The sequence below is a fragment of the Notamacropus eugenii genome, chromosome 1 (genome assembly GCF_028372415.1).
Source record: "Notamacropus eugenii isolate mMacEug1 chromosome 1, mMacEug1.pri_v2, whole genome shotgun sequence".
NCBI classification, from domain to species: Eukaryota; Metazoa; Chordata; class Mammalia; order Diprotodontia; family Macropodidae; genus Notamacropus; species Notamacropus eugenii.
The window spans coordinates 425,938,899-425,961,483 of record NC_092872.1 but is presented as its reverse complement, the minus strand read 5'-3'; positions in this window follow the sequence as shown (position 1 = coordinate 425,961,483).

The window sequence follows — 22,585 nt, the reverse complement described above, 5'->3', positions numbered from 1 at the left end:
TTTAAATACATAATAAATTCAATGTCACTTTCAAAACTGTCCTGCTTGACCATGATTCCTTCTCTTTGCTCCTGCTTATTAAAAAATTGCTTTCTTGACCTTGTGTCCTTTCCCTTCCTAGGGTGCTATACAAATGTGGATAGGAGATGTTTTAGATTCTGGAGAAGTCTGAGAAGAGGGCTCTTGTCCTGGCCCCCATGACATTTTGCTTCCATGGGGAAAATCAGCCAAGTTACATTTCTATTGTAACATCAATTGTTTCATAAGTTTCTCCCTCTACCACCTGCTACTCCACCCCCACTTCTTTCTGTACCAATAAATGATTTTTAAAACATGAAGTAGGAGCCTATGGAAAATTTCATGTCCCCTGCTTTTAGCTGTTCCCAAACCCCTGGTGCTCCCACCTTCAGCTGTTAATTTGTATCCCAGAGACCTCTGGACCGATTTGCTCATTATTCTATTGCCAGGTATTTCAGCCAGGTTAAAGGCTCATTTCAGTTTCTGTTTTCTGGACATGACATAACCCAGTGACAAGAAACAGAGGTCTCCAGTTGGCAACTAAAGGCAACAGAGTAGAGAGAATAAGGGGAAGGGAGGAGGACACAGGATAAGAGGACAAAAGGGGAAAAGGGAAAGGGGAGAGAAAAGGAAGCAATGGAGAAGAGAAGAAGAAGGGGAAAAGGAGGGAAAGAAATGAGAGATGAAATGGAAAAAAAAAGGAGAGGAGAGGTGAGGAGAAGAAAGGAGAGGAAAAGAGAGAAGAGAGAAAAAGGATCAATAGTGGAATACAGGAAAGAGGAAGTGGAGGGGGGAGGTAGAGAGCTTGAATTTTTCATTAGAGGAGTAATGATGGGTCACAATTTGGGGTCAAACTTTTTTTAGGTGAAATTTCTAGTCTAATATTTCTATTCCAAAAGTGCAATTAAATTCATTTAAAAAACAAACACCCATTTGTTGCCTCTCATTACTGTTTGAAAAGTCTTTCTAATTTCAGTCTATTCCCTCTCTAGTTCTTCCAAACACAGTTTATTTAAGTTCGTTCTCTCTTATACTGGACTCAGGAGAGGTGAAGGATAGATGCACCTCATTTACCATATTAGCTTTTTGGCTATTTTAAGTACAGTATTACACTGCTTTATAGCTGCCTTTTTTTTCTAGATTAATAATCCTAGTGGAAAGAAACTGTTATTATTTTAATCTCTCTCCATTTATCATACTATCCAACCCTGTAATCATCTTTCTGCCTCGCCTCCACTATCCCTTCTCTATGCAAGGAGTCCCAAACTGGATGTGATATCCAGGACACTCTCAAGTCCCTTTGGCTTTGACAGCCTCTCTACATCACCATTCGTTTCTGTTCTACTCCCATTTTAGTGGGGAGGGTGAAGTGTTTAGATCAAGGCCACTCAGATAATGAGTGGCAGATCATGGCAGATCTGGACTGGGACTTCAGGTTCCCTACTCCTAATCTAGCATTTTCTCCATTTCAGTGAAGTACTCTGCTGCTAAGGATGTGGCCAGGAGTTCTATGGGAGAATTACCTCATGGCTCATACATGGTCTGCTTCTTATTCTGTATCCCAGGATCAGGCCTTTTTAATACACACATATAAAAATAATAGGGCTCCATGGTTGACTCATGATCATCTCATTTTCCACTCAGAGCCCAGGCCTTCACCAGATGCATTTATATAGGCCAGGAATTCTCCATGGACTACATCATCCTATCCAGAGATGAATTATCCAGCAGGCTCACTAGGAAAGGACCTTAGGGCCTCTAAGGTTAACAGAACTAAGGAGATCAGCCTTAGTTTCTTTCCCCCTGGGTAGAGAATTGGTCTGGGACCCCTGAGATGGGACCCTGAGAGCCAAAGTCACAGTTCTCAATCTTTATTTTCACCTTAAATTCCAGACTTAGGCACTTCAGTTGTCAGAAAGGAGGACTGACTACTGAAGATCCCTGGGATTGGATGAGAGAGATAAGGAGCCCCTGAAACATTCAAGGGGGAGGGGGGAAAGGGAATATAGCTTAGGAGGATAATAGGCAAGGAATATAGACAAAAATGAGTTATTTTATGGCCTCCCCATGAGTACTTCACTTTTGGTACCTTTTAGGATCCAAATCTGGCTGGCTAGTTTAATTAAGTTCGAATGTACTGAGATCTAGCTATTACTAAAGGCAGTCTTGACTCTCCACTGTTTATACCCATTGTTGAATCCCAGCACCCAACTTTGGATTTTTGTTGCTTAAAATGGAAATGATATGTTCTCATAGAGATAATCTCCATTAGGAAAAGAGAGGCTCTTGTAACAGGCATACTACTGGATGCAATTCCTAGATCTGCGGGGATCTGTTTCAGAACCTAAACTCTCCCATCTTTTTCCATATTGAGCAGTAATCACAAATGTGGTACCTATTGGGTATCATGCAATGCTGTCCTTATTTCACATATTCACTTGTGCCATCTGTATAAATAAGAGAAGAATGGGATGGGAGGGTTGAGAGGGAGGGGACAACCTACATATAGTAGGAGCTGGTTGCTGGCTACATGCAGTGAATTGAGATTCTCCATACAGATATTCTTCTTCCCACCTTCCTCTCTCTCCCCCAGCCCCCACCTATAGCTTGCCCCAGAGCTTGAAAATGTTTATCATTAATTATTTAGGTTCAGACATTGAAAGCCCCTGTTGCAATGTACATATATGTGTAACTCAAGGAACAGTCATGAAATCACCCCTATCATTGTGTTTTGGAGAGGCCATCACTACAGACTGCCCTAGGATTCCATTCACAATTTCTGAGACTCCTCGGACCAAAACTCTCTTTACCTGGCACCACTCTGTACATGTGCTGAGGTCACCTATTAGAAGGTAAGCCCCCTGAGGGAAAACACAGTCTTATTTTTCCATTTGTACTCCAATACCTAGCACAGCACCTGGAATATAGTAAGGACTTAACATTTTTTTCACATATGACCCAGAAGGGGACAAACTAGGACGAGTGGTGTCAATTTTTAGCATTTTGAATCAGTTTGTCAAAATAGTTTCAGTTCCTCAGTTTGCTAAATTGTATTAAATTGGATTAGGGGGATGGATCAAAAAATAGGTGAGCTTTGATAAAGAAAAGAGAAAGATTAAAAAACTCCCATGCCACACTAGGCCACCCCATGTGGCTCAAAAGAAAGTCCTATATGGAAACAAGAGAAAGAGGAAGGGGAAGGGGAAGAAGGGTACTGAATGTTGCTAGAATCAGAGAATCAGGACAGTTGACCTGTGAGTTAGGAAGGCAGCAAATGTTACCAATATTCCTAAGGAGGTCCCCTTTTCTTCCACTCTGAAACTGCCTTTATAGCAATTTAAAGCAAAGGGAGGCTAGGACTCTAAATTAGTGATTTGTTTTCTTAAACCATAACTATAGTGGTTGAGCTATGTGTTTTGGGAGAAAGGAGAGCAAGGCGGACAGATGAGAACTGTCGATGGCCCTGGGGAGTCTGGTTACGTGGACAGCTTTCCCAGTATTTCTATGTTTATACTTCCTTCTGTTGTTGGGGGGAGGTCAGGATTCTAGTGTACCAAAAGGATGGGAAATGATGACTCCCTAACAAGGTGAAGAAGAGCTATAGCCTTCACAATCATTTCTGGGCTCTTTCCAATTCCAGATATGTATCTATATCAGAGGTTGCAGGCAATCAGTGTTCTTGGGATTTGTCCACTTAAAAAAGACAATCTGTGCCAAGATTTATGGTTCACAGGCACTGTCTTTTGCCTATTTTTGTATCTCCAGTGCTTTACACAGTGCCTGATATGTAGTAAAATACTTAATAAATGCTTATTGGTTGATCGATTGACTTCACAGGGGACTCCGAAATACATGGAATAGTGGATCAAGTACTCAACTTAGAGTCAATGAGGCTTCATTCAAATCTCATCTCAACTGAGAGCCAGTCCATCAAATTTTCTGAGCATTAGTATACTCATCTATAAAATGGCAATAGTAATACTTGTAGTAAAAATGGCAGAGTTGTTGTGAAATTTAAATGAGGTAATGTATATAAAGTGCTTTGTAATCTTTAAAGCTGATATAAATGCTAGTCACTATTATTCAATAGAGAAAAGGCTAGCTGATGAAATAAACTCATGGCAATTTAAGTGAATTTATGTGATTATAACCATCTTTCTTAATAACTGATGAAGGAGAAGCTTCTTGTCACTCTAATTTTCTATGATTTAAAACTAGTAAGTGTTGCATTTAGGAGGTATTTGCCAATATGGGTAAAAATTCACCATCTTCTCACACCCGAAGGCACCGCTAACTCCTTCAAGAAATGGATGACTTGATCCTGCAGGCAAAACTCAGCAGTTTTACTTTATTTTTATATTTTTTTAAAAAAATTTTAATTTGCACTTTTTTGTTCTATGCATTTCTAGATATATAACTTTCTTCCCCCTCATGTCCAAGAAGTCATCCCTTATAATTAAGATTAAAAAAGAAAAAAAATTCAACAAGACTATCACATTGACTGGGTCTGATAGTGTGTACAATATTCTTTACCTGTAGTCCCCCACTCCTGCAATGAAGAGAGGGAAGTAGATTTAAAAAATTCTGCTCTGGAACAAAATTTGATCATTACCATTATGTGTGCTCCTTTTTAGTTTATACTCTTACATTTACATTGTTGCAGGCATCCCATGTATTATTTTCCTGTTTCTGCTTACTTCACTCTACTTCAATCTGTAAGTGTTTTGGCATGGAAGTAACCAGCAGTTGGATCTGTTTTTGCTGGGAATGTCCCACTCCACAGGTCTCAAGCCTGAAGACAGGTGTGGGTCTGTCCATTGCTGGTGATTCCAAGGTCAAAACAGAGAAAAGAAAAAAGATCTTTCGAACCTCAGAACTGAGCAAATTCTCTTCCTCAGTCATTCATAGGATTTAGAACTGGAACATAGAGATCACTTCATTCATCCTTCTCTTTTTACATATAGGGAAACTGAGGCCCCCATAAGAGATAATTGAGATGTTCTTAAGTCACACTGTTAATAAGTGCTGAAGCTGGGATTCAAACCCAAGTCTCCTAACTGCAAACCTAAGGCTCTTTTCACTGCACCACACTCCTTTGTCTGCCTTTGACAGCCAGCCAGCCAGAAACATCCAGTGTTTTCCAAGTCATCTTTTCCATAACCTCACTAACTTCCTACAGGGATGAGGAAAACTTTAATTTCACCACATTTGAGCCCAAGTTACTGACTTGGACATATCCAGTAATGGTCTTTTTGTTTCCTCTCTGGGACTTGGCTACTTCATCAGGAGCAAGTGACCCCTCAATCATGAGACCAGATCTAACCCAGGGCTCTGATTCTCCAGCTGTGAGTGTGCGTGTGTGTGTGCGTGTGCGTGTGCTGGGGGATAAGGGGAGGGTGAATGTGGGGGTTACACAGGGTAGTACACATTTTTCTAGGATGGAATAACTATTTGGTTGGACAGGCCAAAGCTCACAGGGAGCCAAGTGACCCAGCAGCCAAATGTGTTACTTGCTTACTTCAGAAACGATTGCCTAGGGGTATAAGGATTAGAGGAAGATCATAAAATCATTGGATTATAGAGTTAGAACTAGAAAGAACCTCAGGGTTCATCCAGGTCAGAGGTGGACTTCTCAGAGATGAGGGAATTGGGTCTTAAAGGGGCTAAGTGATTGGGCCAGAATCCCAGTTATTGTCAGAGGTAAGATTCAAACATGAGTCTTCCTCACTGAGTGGATGGAGAACCAGAGACAGAATAAACACATTCTAAGGTATAAGACCAACACATGCTTGTCTCGTGTTATCTTGTGGAAATCTCTTCTCTTAGACTTAGTTTCCTCATATATACAATTGAGAACACAATGTCCACTCTTTCTCCCTGATAGGGTATGGAAAATTGCTTTGTAAATAGTAAACAAATGTAAATTGTTAGTATAAATGATTTGAATCTATTAAAAGATTATTTATTTTTATGTTTTTTTCTTTTTTTCTCTTCTTCCTCCTTTCCTTTTGTTTCCTTTCCCTTCTTTTCTCTTTTCTTCCCTTTCTTCTCTTCCTTTTTCCTTCTCTTCCTTTTTCCTTCCTTCCTTCCTTCCTTCCTTCCTTCCTTCCTTCCTTCCTTCCTTCCTTCCTTCCTTCCTTCCTTCCTTTCTTCCTTCTTTCCTTTCTTTTTTCTTTCATTGTTTTTTCTTTCTTTCCCTGCTTTCCTTTTTCTTTCTTTCTCTTTCTCCCTTCCTTCCTTTCTCTTTTCTTTTTCTCATTTCTCTTTCTCTTTTTCCTTCCTTCCTTCTTTCATTTTTTCCTTTCTTTCTGTTTCTCTTTATTTCTTTCTTTTATTGTTTTTCCTTCCTTTCTTTCCTTCCTTTCCTTTTTCTTTCTTTCTCTTTCTCCCTTCCTTCCTTTCTCTTTTCTTTTTCTCATTTCTCTTTCTTTTTTTCCTTCCTTCCTTCTTTCATTTTTTCCTTCCTTTCTTTTTCTCTTTATTTCTTTCTTCTATTGTTTTTCCTTCCTTTCTTTCCTTCCTTTCCTTTTTCTTTCTATCTCTTTATTTCCTTCCTTCTTTCCTTACTTTCCTACTTTTTCTTCTCTTTCTCCCTTCCTTTCTTTCTCTTTTCTTTTTCTCATTTCTCTTCCTTCCTTCTTCAGCCTCTCACCTAGAATTATAGGTGTATGCTCTAACATCCTAAAAGTAAAGCTAAAAAATAAATAAATCAAAAGTACCCAATGCCCAAGTACAAGAAATAGACTGAATTGCTCCTTTAATTTAAATAGGTGCAGGTAGAAATGGAGTTCTCTATATGGGACACAGGCCCTTAGAAAAACTAAAGCTGATCAAGCTTATTTTCTGTACTCAGCAAGGGGTCTGGCATTAGTTCTGATGAAGTTTCTTCCATCTCTACCCCCACACCCCCCCCAGTTGCTGATCCAATAGAGTGAGTCACCTGCCTTGGCAAAAAGGGGACCTAAGCCCTGGCACCAGCTCACTCCTGTGGGTCAGGAAGTTTAACCAGCTGAATCAGGAAATGGAGAGGGGCTGATCCAGGCAAGAAAGGGCTCCAGCCTCCACGAAAGGGAGGCTTCCAGTTCCATTGTTCCTGGGAAAGTTCTCACTGTCTCTATGCCAGCTTTCTCAGTGATATCCAAGATGTTGAGTTCTGCTAGAGCAGAGATTCTTTTTTTTTTAAACAATAAAGATTAAAAGATTTTAATAATTATAAAATGGTCAATAATAAAATGAAAGTTTTTTTTAAGTTTAATGTTATCAAAATTACCTATTTCATATTATATAATTCCTTGTCTGATCATGAATTTTTCTTCTATACATAGAAGTAATAGGTAATATTTTTTCACATTTCTCTTATTTTTTTTATGATATAACCTTTTATATCTAAGATACATACATATTTGGAAGTTATCTTTTTTTAAATTTTTTTTATTTTTTTATTTTTTAATGTTTAACAATCACTGCCATACAATTGAGATTTTATCCCCCCCACACCTACCCCCCACTACCCCCCTCCCTCCCCATGACTGCATACAATTCTGTATAGGTTCTACATATACTTTCCTATTGAGTACATTTTCACTATAGTCATGCTATGTAGTCAGACTAAAATAAATGGAAGAAATCACATAACAAATCAAAACATGATACACAAACACATACACATACACAAACATGATCTGCTACATTCTGTGAATGACTTCCATATTTCTTTCTCTGAGTGTGGAAGGCATTTTGCTTTAGAGAACCACCATTGGGATTTTTTTTTTTTTTAAGAAGTTCTTGCGTTATTATGAAATTCCAACTCTACCGGAAAAAACTCTCGCACACTGGTCGTTGCTGTGCACAAAGTTCTCCTGGTTCTGCTCCTTTCACTCAGCATCAGGTCATATATGTCCTTCCAGGCCTCTCTGAAGTCTTCTTGTTCATCATTTCTTATGGCACAATAGTACTCCATTACATTCATATACCATAATTTATTCAGCCATTCCCCAATTGATGGACATCCCTTTGACTTCCAGTTTTTGGCAACTACAAAGAGTGCTGTAGAGCAGAGATTCTTAGCCCTTGTTTGTGTCGTAGACACTTCTAGCCATCTATTGGAGCCCTTCTCAAAATATTTAAATGCATGAAACAAAATATAAAGGATTACAAAGGAAACCAATTCTACTAAAAATGTCATCTCCTCCCCCACCCCCCATTTAAGGTCACAGACATTCTGAGATCTATTCATTAACCAGAACTCCCCCACCCCCTGCTTTTTTTAGGGAAATCATAGATACAGAGCTGGGAGGGACCTTGTAAGGCATCTAGTTCAACTTCTTCATGTTGTAGAGGACAAAATAAAACTGGAAAGGTCATAAATTGTCAAGGTGACATAGGCAGTAAGCGGAAGAGATGGGATTTAAGCTGGAGTTCTCTGGTTCCAAATGCAGACTCTTGTTGGGGGAACTAAGGGCTATGGTGCTCTCTCTTCTTTCAGCTGGGAAAGATGGAAGTAACATGTACATACCTTCCTTCTCTTAAGGAAGACAAAACAGATTGAAATTTGCCACAATTAATCTTTTATTAAGAAATAGAAAAAGACAGAAAGAATAAACCACTAAAGGCACAAAAGCTTAAAAATAGATTTGCTAACTAGTACAAGATTGTAATCCTAACTTTGCTACAGACTAGATGAAGGTTAGTGCAAAACCTTTGTGGATCATATCCAAACTTTCCTATGCAGATTCTTGATCCACTTGAACCCCAAGCTCTCTGTGGGACCTCCTTTCCAGGGCCATATCCCAACACCCCTAGTTGACCTGTGGGGACCTTGAGATCAGTCTTTATTTTTTGGGGGGTCAGTTTCTGTGTAATATAAGGATCATATATTTAGAATTGGGAAAGATCTTTGATGTCATTTAGTCCAACCCTTTTACTTTATAGATGAGAAAACTGAGGCCCAGAGACTTCAAGTGACATGCTGGAAGTCACAAAAGTAACTACTTGGTACTAAAAGATACAGTTGGGATTTGAGTCTAGGTTCTTTGATGTTTAATTCATCATTCTTTCTGTTTTAGCACGGCAATTTGGGATTGATCCCTGCTCTTTTCTCTGACCTTGGTTACTTGTCCTGTAAAATGAAGGGGTTGGGACAGCTATTCCAATTCCAAATATTAAAGAGATGGGGGGAAGAGAGAGACCCCTACAGACAACTAACAGTCACTTATATCTCTAAGTTCTGTTAAACCCTAGCAAGGTAATAATCTCTTCTGGTTAAAGGGATATGTTCTAGTGGTTGAGGAGCCTGCCTTAGCCATGAGTGGATGAGTAGATAGACTGGTATCTATAAAGGCTGGTTCTATGGTCGCTAAGCTTTTCCCAAGGGATAGGATCTTGCCACAGATGCAGAGACCTCAGAGCCAGGGACAGAAACTTGGCTTCATCTTGCCAGACTTTTGCCAGCCAGCTCTGAAGGAGGATATAGCTTTGGAGTTGGCATAGACATTATTACAGCAAAGTTAGACAACTCTCTTGCTTCTTAACACAATACAGCCTAATGAAATTGTTAGCAACATGGTGAGAACCTGCTATAATTGCTGCATCTTCATAAGAAAGTGTGCGTGTGTGTGTCTATGTGTGTTCAAGTGTGTGGATTTGTGCATGCATGTGTATACTGTGCTGGACTGTCATTACACTCACACTTATAAACTGCTAACTCTGGAGTTGTGAAATCTGCTTGGAAGGCACTGGGCCTGCCAACCCGCTACAAAGCAACCATCCAGGTGGATGACAAGCTAATTAGGGGAAATGGAAACCAATTAATACTTAGGTTTCACTTTTTGATGAATCTGTGAAACTTCTTCACTGAGGGTTTGCTGCAGGGAACCCAATAGGGTGTGTGTGGGGGATTTGGCACCAGTCCATTCTGGCAGGGTCAAAGAATTTAGAGGTGTAAGAGACCTTGGAGGTCATCTGGTTCACCCCCATCATCAGATGGAAAAAAAAAAAACTGGGACTCAGAGAGAGGAAACTATTGCCCAAGGTTGCCACAGCTATGTATAGTAGCAGATTTGGAATTCAAACCCAGGTCTTATGATTTAAAATATAGTGTGCTGTACATACTTTCCTGGGGGTAGTTGAAAAATTTATCCACGGTGAAAAGATATTCTAACTTTGGGAGGCTGCAGAGTCCAGGTTGGTCAATTTCCACTAGCCTCAAAGATTGGCAAGAGTCAAGCAAAGTGACGCTTGACTCCCTCAAACAATATGAAAATAATCCAGAAAGGAGAGCGTGTGTCGGGGGGTGTTAATAAGCCTATGCCTTGGGGTGGAAAGGGGAGAGAGAGAGAGAGAGAGAGAGAGAGAGAGAGAGAGAGAGAGAGAGACTCTTTAATGCTTAATTCTGGAAAATTTTTTGTCTCAGTCTCATAATGATTCTTGAACCTGGCCCTTGATGTTTTCCCAGCTGATGAGCTCTGCATCCCCACCACCATGATGAGTTGCCACAACAATCCTGTAGATTTCCATATCTGGCACTGCTGCCCCTACTGTTCCCCGGTATAGAAGAAGGGGAGGGAAACTTCCCTGGGGCTCACTGTGTATAATCAGCTTCCTTTACATTTTTTTTTTAAAGTTTCAACTTACATTTCTTAGGAGAAGCACTCATTTATGGAGAAAAAAGAAACTTAAGAGTAATTTTTCCACTTTGAATAATAAGTTATTGTTCCTTTTTCTTCTGGGTAGAGAAGGTAAGCTGAAGGTCATATGAAATATCAGAGAAATTTGGTGAAAAGAAACCAGATAATAAAAATGTGAGTTTGTGTAATCTGTTGTCCTGACAAGCTCCCAAATGGACTTAGATAATACACAGGATACCAGAGATCTGTGAAGAATCATAGAATCTCAATGTTGGCAGGTTTGGTAGTATGATAGATAAAGAACTACCAGGGACTTTGGGTCCAGCCCTCTTACTTTACAGTTGAAGAAATTGAGTCCCAGTGAGATTATATAACTTGCCTAAAGTCACATTTAACAGAGATAGGATTTGAATGCACTCTGCTAAGTTCTTGGGGTAGAGAAAAAGGGGCAAAAGCATGGTCCCTGCCATCAAGGAGCTTATATTTTGATGGGAGAGATGACATGCAAAAAAATGTACTCTATGTGTGCATATATGTATGTATATGTATGTGTGTTTATGTACATATGTATACATACACCATGTGGTATATATGGTGTGTGTATATGTGTGTGGTATATATATGTGTATGTATGTGCACATGTATGTGTGTGTATACATATATATGACCATATATTTATATACATATGTATGTTTATATATGTTTAGGTGGATAAACAGACAGACAGACAGACAGATAGACAGGATATAAAGCGAAGGTAGTGTAGGAGGAATGACACTAACAATGGATTGGAGGTGGAGGCAGGACTGGAGACTGGGAAAGGCTCCTGTAGAAAGTCGGCTTTGAACTGAGACTTGAGGGAAGCCAAGCAAAGTAGGAGGTAGAGTTGTGAGGAGGCAGAATGGTCCAGGCACAGCCAGTGCAAAAGCACAAAAATAAAGTGTGAATGTGGTTTGCAAGGACTAGGAGAGAAACCAGTGTGCCATAGAGTACCCAGAAAGAATAAAATATAAAAATAAAGGAATGGTAGGAAGAGGCCAGATTGTGAAGAGCTCTAAAAGCTAAACACTGGATTTTATATTTAATCCTGGAGGTAACAATAAATAGGAAGCCACTGGAGTTTGAAGTGTGGAGGGTAACCTGATCAGAGATGCTACCATCCTTGGTGGCTTCCAGTTTGTTGGTGGTGTGATAAGAAAGTATGGATGACTAAAATAACTTTGTGAAGACTGACTTTCAATCTATTTTAGCTCAGCTGTTGAAAAATATTGCAAGGGTAAAAAATAAAATCTTTAAATCATTGCTAATTTTAGACACTATCTCATGTTATCCAACTACACTTTGGCTCATTGTGTGAGAATATGTGTGCAAATCGGTTGGTATGTGGATAAAACTCTCTGAACCTACTAGTGTGTATGTGAAGATTTAAAGGAAAAGAAGAGAATTCAGTCTATGCTAAAATATTTTATTTTTTAAATAATATTTTATTTTTAAAATTATTTTAAAATATTTTAAATGACAATATGGCATTTTCCTTATATCATCAGTGTAGGTTTATCTTTAGGTACAATATTCAGGGTTTTTAAAAATTTTATTTTCTATAAATACTTTGTATTAAACTTGAAGTAGAGATACATTTTTCTTTTCTTTCACTCTTAGGTCAATAAACTGATGAAAATTTATTTAAAATTTTTTCATTACATATTTTCATGACATATTACATATTTCCATTGATCAAAATTTACATATACGAATAATTCTAAATAGTGAGAAGTGGAACAATTTGACTATTTCATTATTCTTTCTTCCTATTAATCAGGAGCTAGCTGTATTTAAAGGATGGGGGAGACATGGACATATGTAAGTAGCATGGAAGCAGACAGTAGACAAGTAGACTTTGAAGATTAAAGTGGAGGTGGTCAAATGATCAATTTCCTGGAGAAGATTTGATGGAATGGGATCAAGGGTTCCTGTACAGGAATTTGCCTTGGCAAGCAGGCGGACCACTTTCTCATGTGAGACAGGGGAGGAAAAGATAGTGAAGGAAATATCTGAAGAATATCACCTGAGAAGGGAAAAAAAGAGCCCTTAGCAAAGGAGCTCTTTCAGTTAAGTATAAATTAGGCCATGAACTGAGAAGTTTGAGAAGGAGAAAATACCATGAGTGGCTTGAGAAAGATGAAATTTAAGGACTGGTGGTCTTTATCTTGGAATGATTGTAGATGATGATTCTAAGCTTATCCAAATGGCATGAGCAGTCATAGCCACTCTGCAAGGTGAAGAATCTACAAAGGTCCAGTTAATCACAATTGGAAAGATTCAGTGGGTCTGACAATCCATTGGGAATGAAGTTTTGGGATTCTCCCTTGGAGGGCTTGAGGAGTTATTGTCCAGCCAGGAAGAAGGAGTGTGAAGGGGAAGGTTGGAGAGAATGACACATTGAAATATTTGATCTTCAAGGTTCTTCAGTGCCCTAAAGGTTCTGAGAGACCTGGTGATGAGGAAGGAACAAATTAGAAGGAGTACCCCTGATGAAGGAACACTTGCTCTGGCTTCACCATGGTCTGACCTCAACTGAGTCTGATAGTCTACACAATATTACATACACATAATCACCTGCCTCTGCAAAGAAGGGAAGGGAGGTGCATTTTCTCATTTCATTCTCAGAAACAAGCTTGGTCATTAACTTTACACAACACATTTTATTGTAATTGCTCCTTCTATTTATACTGTTGTTCAATATCTATTTACTTTCTCTCAGCTCTGACTCTCTGTCTCTTTCTGTCTCTCTTTTTGTCTCTTCCTCAGTCTATCTCTGTCTGTCTCTTTCACTGTGTCTCTGTCTCTCTCTATAAACCTGGGACATACTCTCTGCTAATACACTCCTTGGGAAGGGAGACCCCAAAGGTGGCAAATGTGTAGGGAATACATGTGGTTCAGACTATTCATGCATCTTGTCCTGTCAGACCTCTAATTCCTTTCTCTCCTTATGCAGTCATATCAGTAGCTCAACTCACAATTGCCAGGGTTAACTCTCTCTTGAGCTCATCGTCTGCTCTTTCCTTTGCTGCCAGAGGTCATGCTTCTTGAAGTTGCTTCTTGTTTGATATGACTGCTTCTCTGTACCCTTGCCTCCTTGGAGAGAATCTATAATACCTTATCTGTGACTTTAACTCTCTCCAACTGCTATATGGGCTCTCTCTCTCTCTCCCCCTCTCTGAGCAAGTCTTCTAGATGCCATGCTCAATGAAAGGAAGATAAGACAGAAATCCCTCACCCCACCCCTTAGTGACTCCCTCTCAAGAGCTGGGTTTTTCCTCTACAGATGGATCTTACCAGAACTGTCTCCACCTGATTGGGCTGGTGTCTCTGGTACTTCTTGATGGGGTAACAGGGTGTTAACCTCTTCTAACCCTATTAACAACTCAATTAATGACAAACTCTATTAACAACTCTGTGATTACATCCTGTGACTGCATTAGACATCTGAGATGAACTCAAATTCCCCACCCCCTTGCACCTATATATAACTATATTTGTATATGTTGTCTTCCTGATTGGATGTAAGCTTCTTGAAGGAAGTAGAAATTTTGATTTGCTTCTTTATCCCAAATGCTTAGTACAGTGCCTGGCACATGGTAAGCCTTAAAAACTTCTTATACACCAATTTCGTATATTGTTTTTCTGGCTCCATCTACTTGACTCTGTTTTATGTATGCCTTTCCCAAAGGTCTTGGTATTCTTCATATTTATTTTTTTCTTATGGCACTGTCCTCTGAAATCCTAACAGATTTCTTGAAGAAGCACATGGCTAAACAGGCATGTACATGCTCACTCCACCCCAACAAGATGTTCCAGAAATCTCGACTTTCTGTGTAAAATGGGGAGGGAATTTTCAATTTCCAGGAGAGTATGATTTCAGAATCTCACTGTCTAGTGAGAGAAAAGATATTCCTTAGGCAGCAACTGCTGTGAAAGTTGAATTATATGAAAACTTCAATTTAAGACATTCTAAGTTCGAGAGACTTTGAATCAGTACTTTTAGAGAAAGAAAGAGATTTTGTGAGAAATCTTACTTCCTAGAAGAGGGCAGTTAGGTGGTGCAGTGGACAGAGCACCAGTGCAGGAGTCAGGAGGACCTGAGTTCAAATCTCACCTCAGACATTTGACACTCACTAGCTGTGTGACCTTGGGCAAGTCACTTAACCCCAATTGCCTCATCCTGGGCCATCTCCAGTCATCTTGATGAATATATGGTCACTGGACTCAGATGGCTCTGGAGGAGAAGTGAGGCTGGTAACCTGCACAGCCCTCCCTCACTCAAAACAAAGTCAAGTGCAAGTCATGCCATTACTTCTCTGATGGCATGGTCTTCTTTGGCAACGGAGGATGAACACACTTCCTAGAGAAAGGAAACGATTATCCATGTGGGCATCTTTAAGTGGAGGATCAAGGAAGGGGACACATGGATTGATGAAGCACAAAATCTGGAATCAGCCCTGTCTACAGCAATTATGGTGAATTATTTGGATGGTATACATCCAACAGGAGGGAGATTGTTTAGTTGTCCTAAAGAATGTTTGCTTTGTGATGGAAGGTTATTTGAATGCTCATGTGTTTTCTGTATTTATTTATGAGAATTTCTTTACAGTAATCTTTTTGAGTTCCTTACATATTTCCAGTATGTTTATAGGCTCCTGTGATTCTTTCTCATCAGCGGTTATAATAAAGACCGTCCTCTTTCCATTTACTTATTCAGGAATTGCTGATTGTGCTCCCCACATTTAGAGAAACCTAGACTCAAGCCATACAAATTAACTTATATTTGAATATTTCCTGGAATTACCTCCAGGTGAAGTGATAAGTTAGAGGGAAAAATTACCCTTCTGGGACAGTTCCCATGGTGTGAATCAATCTATTTGAACCCTTAATTTTGTCAGATACTAGACCATGGGTTACAAGTGTAAACAAGTCTTATAAGAGACTATAATAATACATTCAGTCTCAGGTAGGATTGGAACATCTACAGATGGAATGAGCATCTGGAAATAATGTAAGTGATTTCATGGAACTATTAAAGTAAATGAACAATTTAATTCAGTTCAATGAGAATGTATTAAATACCCATTATGTAAGGGAAGGTTTGTGGAGTGCTGGGAAAAGTTGAAGATGATGGAGTATATCTGGTGATGACAATAATTTTAAAACAAAAGGCAGCTGTACTATGCAACATGCATTCTTTTTAGGAGTTGAAGATGCAGAGATTAAAATAAAACAGTCCCTAACCTTGAGGAACTACATTGTGTGTTTATGTATGTATGTATGTATGTATGTGTGTGTGTGTGTGTGTGTGTGTGCGTGTGCATGCTCTTGGATGATTACAAGACATACACAGATAATTCAAAACAATATGCAAAATAATTTTGGGAGATTGATAATAACAAGGAGGAAGGCAATCTTCAGGAAAGACCTTGTAGAGAAAGTGCCACCATAGTTGTGCTTTAAAGGAAGTTAAAGATTCAATGGATATATACTAAGTTTCTACTGTGTATGAGGTCTACCCTTCTACTTTAAGAGGAAAATGATCATCCTGACCCTTAAGGAGATTTTAATTTAATGGAGGAACAAAATTTGTGGGGATTCTCAGGCGATATTCCTCAAGTTTAAACATTTCAGAAAGATGATTTCTGCGCTTATGTATAAATGCTGCATGTTATAAAAAAAAAATTCTCAATAAGAGAAGACCAAATGATACAGTGAAAAGGACACTGTAAGTCAGAGGTTCTGGGTTCAAATTCCACCTCTGATAATTATTAACTGTGCAAACTTAGACAAGTCACTTTATTTCTCTGTGCCCTAGATTCCTTACCTGTAAAGTGAGGAAAGAGGACCAAATGGTCTCTGTGGTTCCTTCAAACTCTGGGTCTAAAGCTGATGATACTAATATTTCAGAAGAATCATGATTTTATCAGCATGAGTACTCAGTCTACCAAAGATGGCAGGCCTTATCCAAGGGTTTTGTGGCCATAAGAATTAGTCCCTTGGTGCCAAGCTTCTCAGCAATGAGCTGCTCTGCAGAATTGAGACTTTACTCAAATAGCCTTCAAGAGTCCTTGGTCATTTCCATACCACTATGAGGCATCAAAGTTGAAGCTTCACCTGAATTACTCAAGAAGAATAATTTTACCTGTATTCACCCCCTTCAATGACCCAGATCACATTCATAACAATAATTCACATTTGTAGAGCGCTCTACAATTTACCAAGCACTCTTGTCTTATTAAGACAGGCAAGGATTATTATCCCTATTCTACACATGATGGAAGTGAGACTGAGCATTATATGACTTGTGTTTTATCCCAAAGCTCATAAGAGATTTATGGCAGGATCTGGCCTCAAATATCTTGACTCCAAGCTCTATGATCTAGTCACCATGCAAAATTGTCTGTGAATATATTTGATCTTTGAGAGTTGTCTACTACCAACCCTGGCTGAAAAAGTCTTCACCCTGAGGCCAACCTGGTGATTAGCCTCTCTAGACTTAGGTAAGATGATCTTTGGGTATTAGATGTAGGCAAAGTCCGTCACCAAGTCTATATGAGTCTTCTTTTCAGTTTGAGAGGGGCCAGCCAAATTTATGGTACTCCAGCATGGCCCAAGGCTCTGGGAATGGCACTTATGGCATCCCTCTCAGATTGTGCCTATTCCATAGCTTGTATCCACTAAGTCATAGTTAGAAGTAGCCTTAGCACACCAGATAGGTTATCTGGATACCCTCAATCAAGAGATTTCTATGAAGATAAAATCACAGGTCTTTACATGATTCCAGTGTTTTCTCAGTTAACCTACTTCAAAGAACTCCAAGTAATCGGAAGTTTAAAACAAAACCAGAGAAAAACAAAACAAATCAAATAAAACCTTCACTTTATTTTTAGAATGGTCTGTACTGAAAGACTTTTCAGTAATAATCATGGGTACTTTCCCTAAGAAATAGGTTTTCTCATAGTGAGTTTAGGATAGCTTATTAGGATAATCAGGGCAAAGTTGAGGGAAAAGAAAAGTTGGCAGAGAAGAATAGTGTTTACTCAAATAGAGGGAACATCAGAGAGAATATTTCCTTCAGATGTTTAAAAAATTGTGCAAGAGTCCCTCAGCACTTAAGAATAGATTCCCTCAGGCTAAATGTTTCTCCCTCAAGGTGCCCAAAGGCCTTAAGATCCCAGGTTATCTGCTAAACAAGGTCAGGGTCACAAAAGAACACTAGAAGCACGTACTCTTTTCATCTAGAAAAACTTCTCTAAGTTAAAGGCAATTTTAATCATAAAAGAGCTGCTATAAATATTTTGGTAAGTATAGATACTTTTTCCCTTTTTTTTGATCACTTTGGGATCCAGCCCTACTAGTGGTATTGGCTGGATCAAAGAGTATGCACAATTTGATTGTCCTTTTGGCATAGTTCCAAGTTGCTCTCCAGAATGATTGGATCAGTTCACAAATTCACCAACAGTACATTAGTGTCCCAATTTTCCCACATCCCATCCAACATCATCATTTCCTTTCTCTGTCTTCTTAGCCAATCTGATAGATATGAAGTGGTGCCATAGAGTTGTTTTAATTTATATTTCTCTGATCAATAGTTAATTAGAACATTTTTTTGTGATTATGATAGCTTTGATTTCATCTGAAAACTGTCTGATAATAACCTTTGACCATTTATCAATTGGGAAATGACTCGTATTCTGCTACAGCTGGTTCAGTGGAGAGACCCCTGACCAGTGGGAGTTCTCGATCTCAGGCATGCAATGATGAAGCAGGAGACAGAGATGTTACAAGCTCCTTTTATTATTAGCAAGTACAAGCTTTATATGCTGTGCAGCCATAAGTTCCATACCCGTGGCAAGCTCGTGCTGTGATTATTTTCACCAATCCTCTTTCATGAACAAACACAAGTCCCAATGACTGTCTCAGGATGTTTGTCAAATACTAAGATATTTACCTCAAACCAGAAAGCCTCTTGGGGCTATTGTATAAGATCCCAGAGGGCCGAACCAACAACCTTTGCTCCATTTGCACAATAGAGTGGGCTTATCAGGCCATCATGAACTCATGGAACTGTGGTGACCCTCAAGGGTTCCCTAGAGTATTCTTATAAATTTGACTCAGTTCTCTAAGTTTTTCAGAAATGAGACCTTTATCAAAGATACTTGCTGTAAAAATTTTTCCAAACTTTCTGCTTCCTTCTAATCTTGGTTGCATTGATTTTGTTTGTACAAAAGTTTTAAAATATAACAATCAAAATTATCTATGTTATATTTCATAATGCTCTCTAGCTCTTATTTGGTCACAAATTCATAAACTATTCCCTGCTCTCCTAATTTATTTTTGGTATCACCCTTTAAGTCTAAATCATGTATCCCTTAAAAAAATCTTTTTATTTGTGCCTTGGCTTTACACCATCTACATTTCTGAATCTATTCTTCCCTATTTCCTTGTTATCAAAACTTCCCTTCAAACAAATATTAAAGAAAAAAAATCAATTAAACAAAACTAACTGATTTTGACATTACACAACCATATCTGACAGTATGTACTATTCCATACCCACAGTCCTCCACCATGGCAATGAAGGGAGATAGCAGTATTTTCCCAACTATTCTCTGCAGCAAAACTGAATATTATTTTTACTCTGGTATTTGCAGAAAGAATGTTTCAGGAGATGCTTTGTTCTTCCAGGACAGCTCTGTGATCCATTTTTCAAGTTCCTTTTTTAATTCTTCCAGGTGGTCTATAGGATGGCCCCATAACAATATCTCTCCTGTTGTTCTCTTCCTTACCCTTCCCCTAAATGTTCTCCATGATGTTTTTCTTTCTTGGTTCTTATGTTTATCTTCTTAATATGCCATCTTATAACTCTCTCCCTGTGCTGTCATCCAGTATTTACATTTAACATTTCTGTTTCAGTTTGCTATCAACTTGAGTTCTCCTGTCTTGAATTTACAGAACTATGGCATGCTTTTACCATCATCTTCCATTGCTAGCCCTTGCTTCCATTTTCGATACATATCCTTTTATTTTATTTTATTTTGGGTTTGGAGGCAATGGGGGTTAAGTGACTTGCCAGGGTCATACAACTATTAGGTATCTAATGCTGGATTTGACCTCAGGTCCTCCTGACTATAATATACCCATTTTGACCCTTTCTTGCTATACAGTATAAGATGGTTGTCTATTCCTAGTTTCTGCCATATTGTTTTTCAGTTTTCCCAGTAGTTTTGTCAGAGTGAATTCTTGTCCCACAAGTTTGAGTTTTTGGGCTAAACAAACATTAGATTACTATGGTCATTTACTACTATGTCTTGTGTACCTAATCTATCCCACTGATTCACCACTCTATTTCTTAGCCTGCACCAGTCTGTTTTGATGATTATCATTTTTAATACAGTGTTCTCTGGAGGAGAAAGTGAGGCTGATGTTCCCTACCTCTCCCTCCCCCTCTCTCTCCCCATCTGAGGGTGATTTGCCCAAAAGAAGTTAAATTTTGTTTACTGAAAGCTACCTCATTAACTTGGGATTTATGGGCTAGATTTCTTTCTAAAAAACCAAGCCTTAAACCCAATTTACTCTGGAGCATATAGATTGGATAACAATAGGTCCCTGCAGTCCTAGCACAGAGTGAATGTAAATAGTAAATAGTAACTGTTTATCTTTTGACCAGTAACCCTGAGGGTTTTCCTCTCCTAATTTGATTTTTTTTTTTTTTATTAAATGGACCATCCTTTGACTAATTTCTTAAAGAGGCCTATTCACTGAATGGCCATTACCTCACTCAAAGTAAAAACCTGAAAAGACCTTAATGTGAAAAGACCAGAGCCTCCTATTGCATCCTGTGCCAAGTCCAGTAGTCCTTATGAATATCAGGCCACTGGAGCCAGATGGTTCTAGAGGAGAAAGTGAGGCTGGTGACCTTGAAAGGTCCTTCTTCACTCAAATCCAAGCCAACTGCAAGTCATGTCATCATTCCCTTATGTCATGGTTCTCTTCAAGAATGAAGGACAAACATAACAACACAACTGCTAGGTCATCTTCCTTCACATTTTCTTTTCATTGTTTCTTTGATATTTTTGACCATTTGTTCTTCCAGATTAATTTTGTATTGTTTTTCTAGCTCTATAAAATAATTTTGGTAGTTTGATAGGCATAGCACTGAATAAGTAAATTAATTTAGAAAGAATTGTCATTTTTATTATATTGACTCAGCATACCCATGAGCAATTGATATTTCCCCACTTGCTTAAATCTGACTTTATTTGTATGAAACAATATTCCAGGGATGGTTTTGCCAGGTAGACTCCCAAGTATTTTACATTGTCTAAAGTTATTATAAATGTAGTTTCTCTTTCTATCACATTGTTGGAATTTGTTGGTAATATATAGAAATACTGATGACTTGGTTTATTTTATAACCTACAACTTTGTTAAAATTGTGAATTATTACAACTAGTTTTTTAGTTGATTTTCTGGGATTCTCTAAGTATACCCTCATATGATCTGCAAAGAGTGATAGTTTTGTTTTTTCATTGCCTATTCTAATTTCTTCAATTTTTTTCTTCTCTTATTGCTAAAGCTAACATTTCTAATGGAATATTGAATGATTATAGTGATAATGGGTATCACCCCTCCTTTACTCCTGATCTTTTTGGGATCATATAATGCTTGCTGATGTTTTTACATAGATAGTACTTATCATTTTAAGTAATGCTCCATTTATTCTGATGCTCTCTAGTGTTTTTAATAGGAATGGGTGCTGTATTTTGCCAAAAGCTTTTTCTGCATCTATTGAGATAATTATATGATTTCTCTTGGTTTTGTTTTTGATATAGTTAAATATCCTGATAGCTTTTCCAATATTGAACCAACCCTGTGTTTGTGTCACAAAGCACGCTTGGTCATAGTGTATAATCCTTGTGATATATTGCTATTATCTCCTTGCTACTATTTTATTTAAAGTTTTTACATCAATATTAATGAGGACAATTAGTCCATAGTTTTTGTTCTCTGTTTTTCCATATCTGGTTTAGGTATCCAGTGTCATAAAAGGATTTTCGTAGAACTCTTTTTTACCTATTTTAAAAATATATTTACTTTATATAGTATTGGAATAAATTGTTCTTCAAATATTTGGTAGACTTCACTTGTGAGTTCATATGACCCTGGGGATTTTTTCTTTAAGAGTTCATTTATGGCTTGTTCAATTTTCTTTTCTAAAATAATTTTGAGATTGTCAGATTTATTGGTGTATAACTGGGCAAAATAACTTCTCATAATTATTTTAATTTGATTTTCATTCACCCTTTCTGTTTTTGATACTCTTAATTTGACTTTCCCTCTTAATTTTTAAAAATTAAATTAACCAATGGTTTATATATTTTATCATTGTTTGTCCTCATAACACCAGCTTCTAGTTTTATTTATTATTGCTTAGTGGTTTTCTTTCAATTTTATTAATCCTTCCTTCGATTTTTCTGGATTTTCAATTTGATTTTTAGTTAGGGATTTTTAATTTGTTCTTTTTCTAGTTTTTTTTCCAGCTGTGTAACCAGATCATTGATCTACTCTTTCTCTACTTTACTGATGTAGGTGTTTAGAGATGTAAATTTTCCTCTAAGTACTGCTTTGACTGCAAACCATAAATTCTGACATGTTGTTTAATTGTTGTCATTTTCTTAAACGAAATTATTGATTGCTTCTATGATTTGTTTTTTGTCTGACTCATTCTTTAGGATTAGATTAATATAAAATTTGTGGCTTTCTGCATTTGGTTATGAGGTTTTTTGCCCTAATAAATGGTCAGATTTTATGTAGGTGTCATGTACCAGTGAGAAAAGGTATATTCCTTTTTATCTCCATTCAGTTTTCTCCAGAGGTCTAGCATATCTGACTTC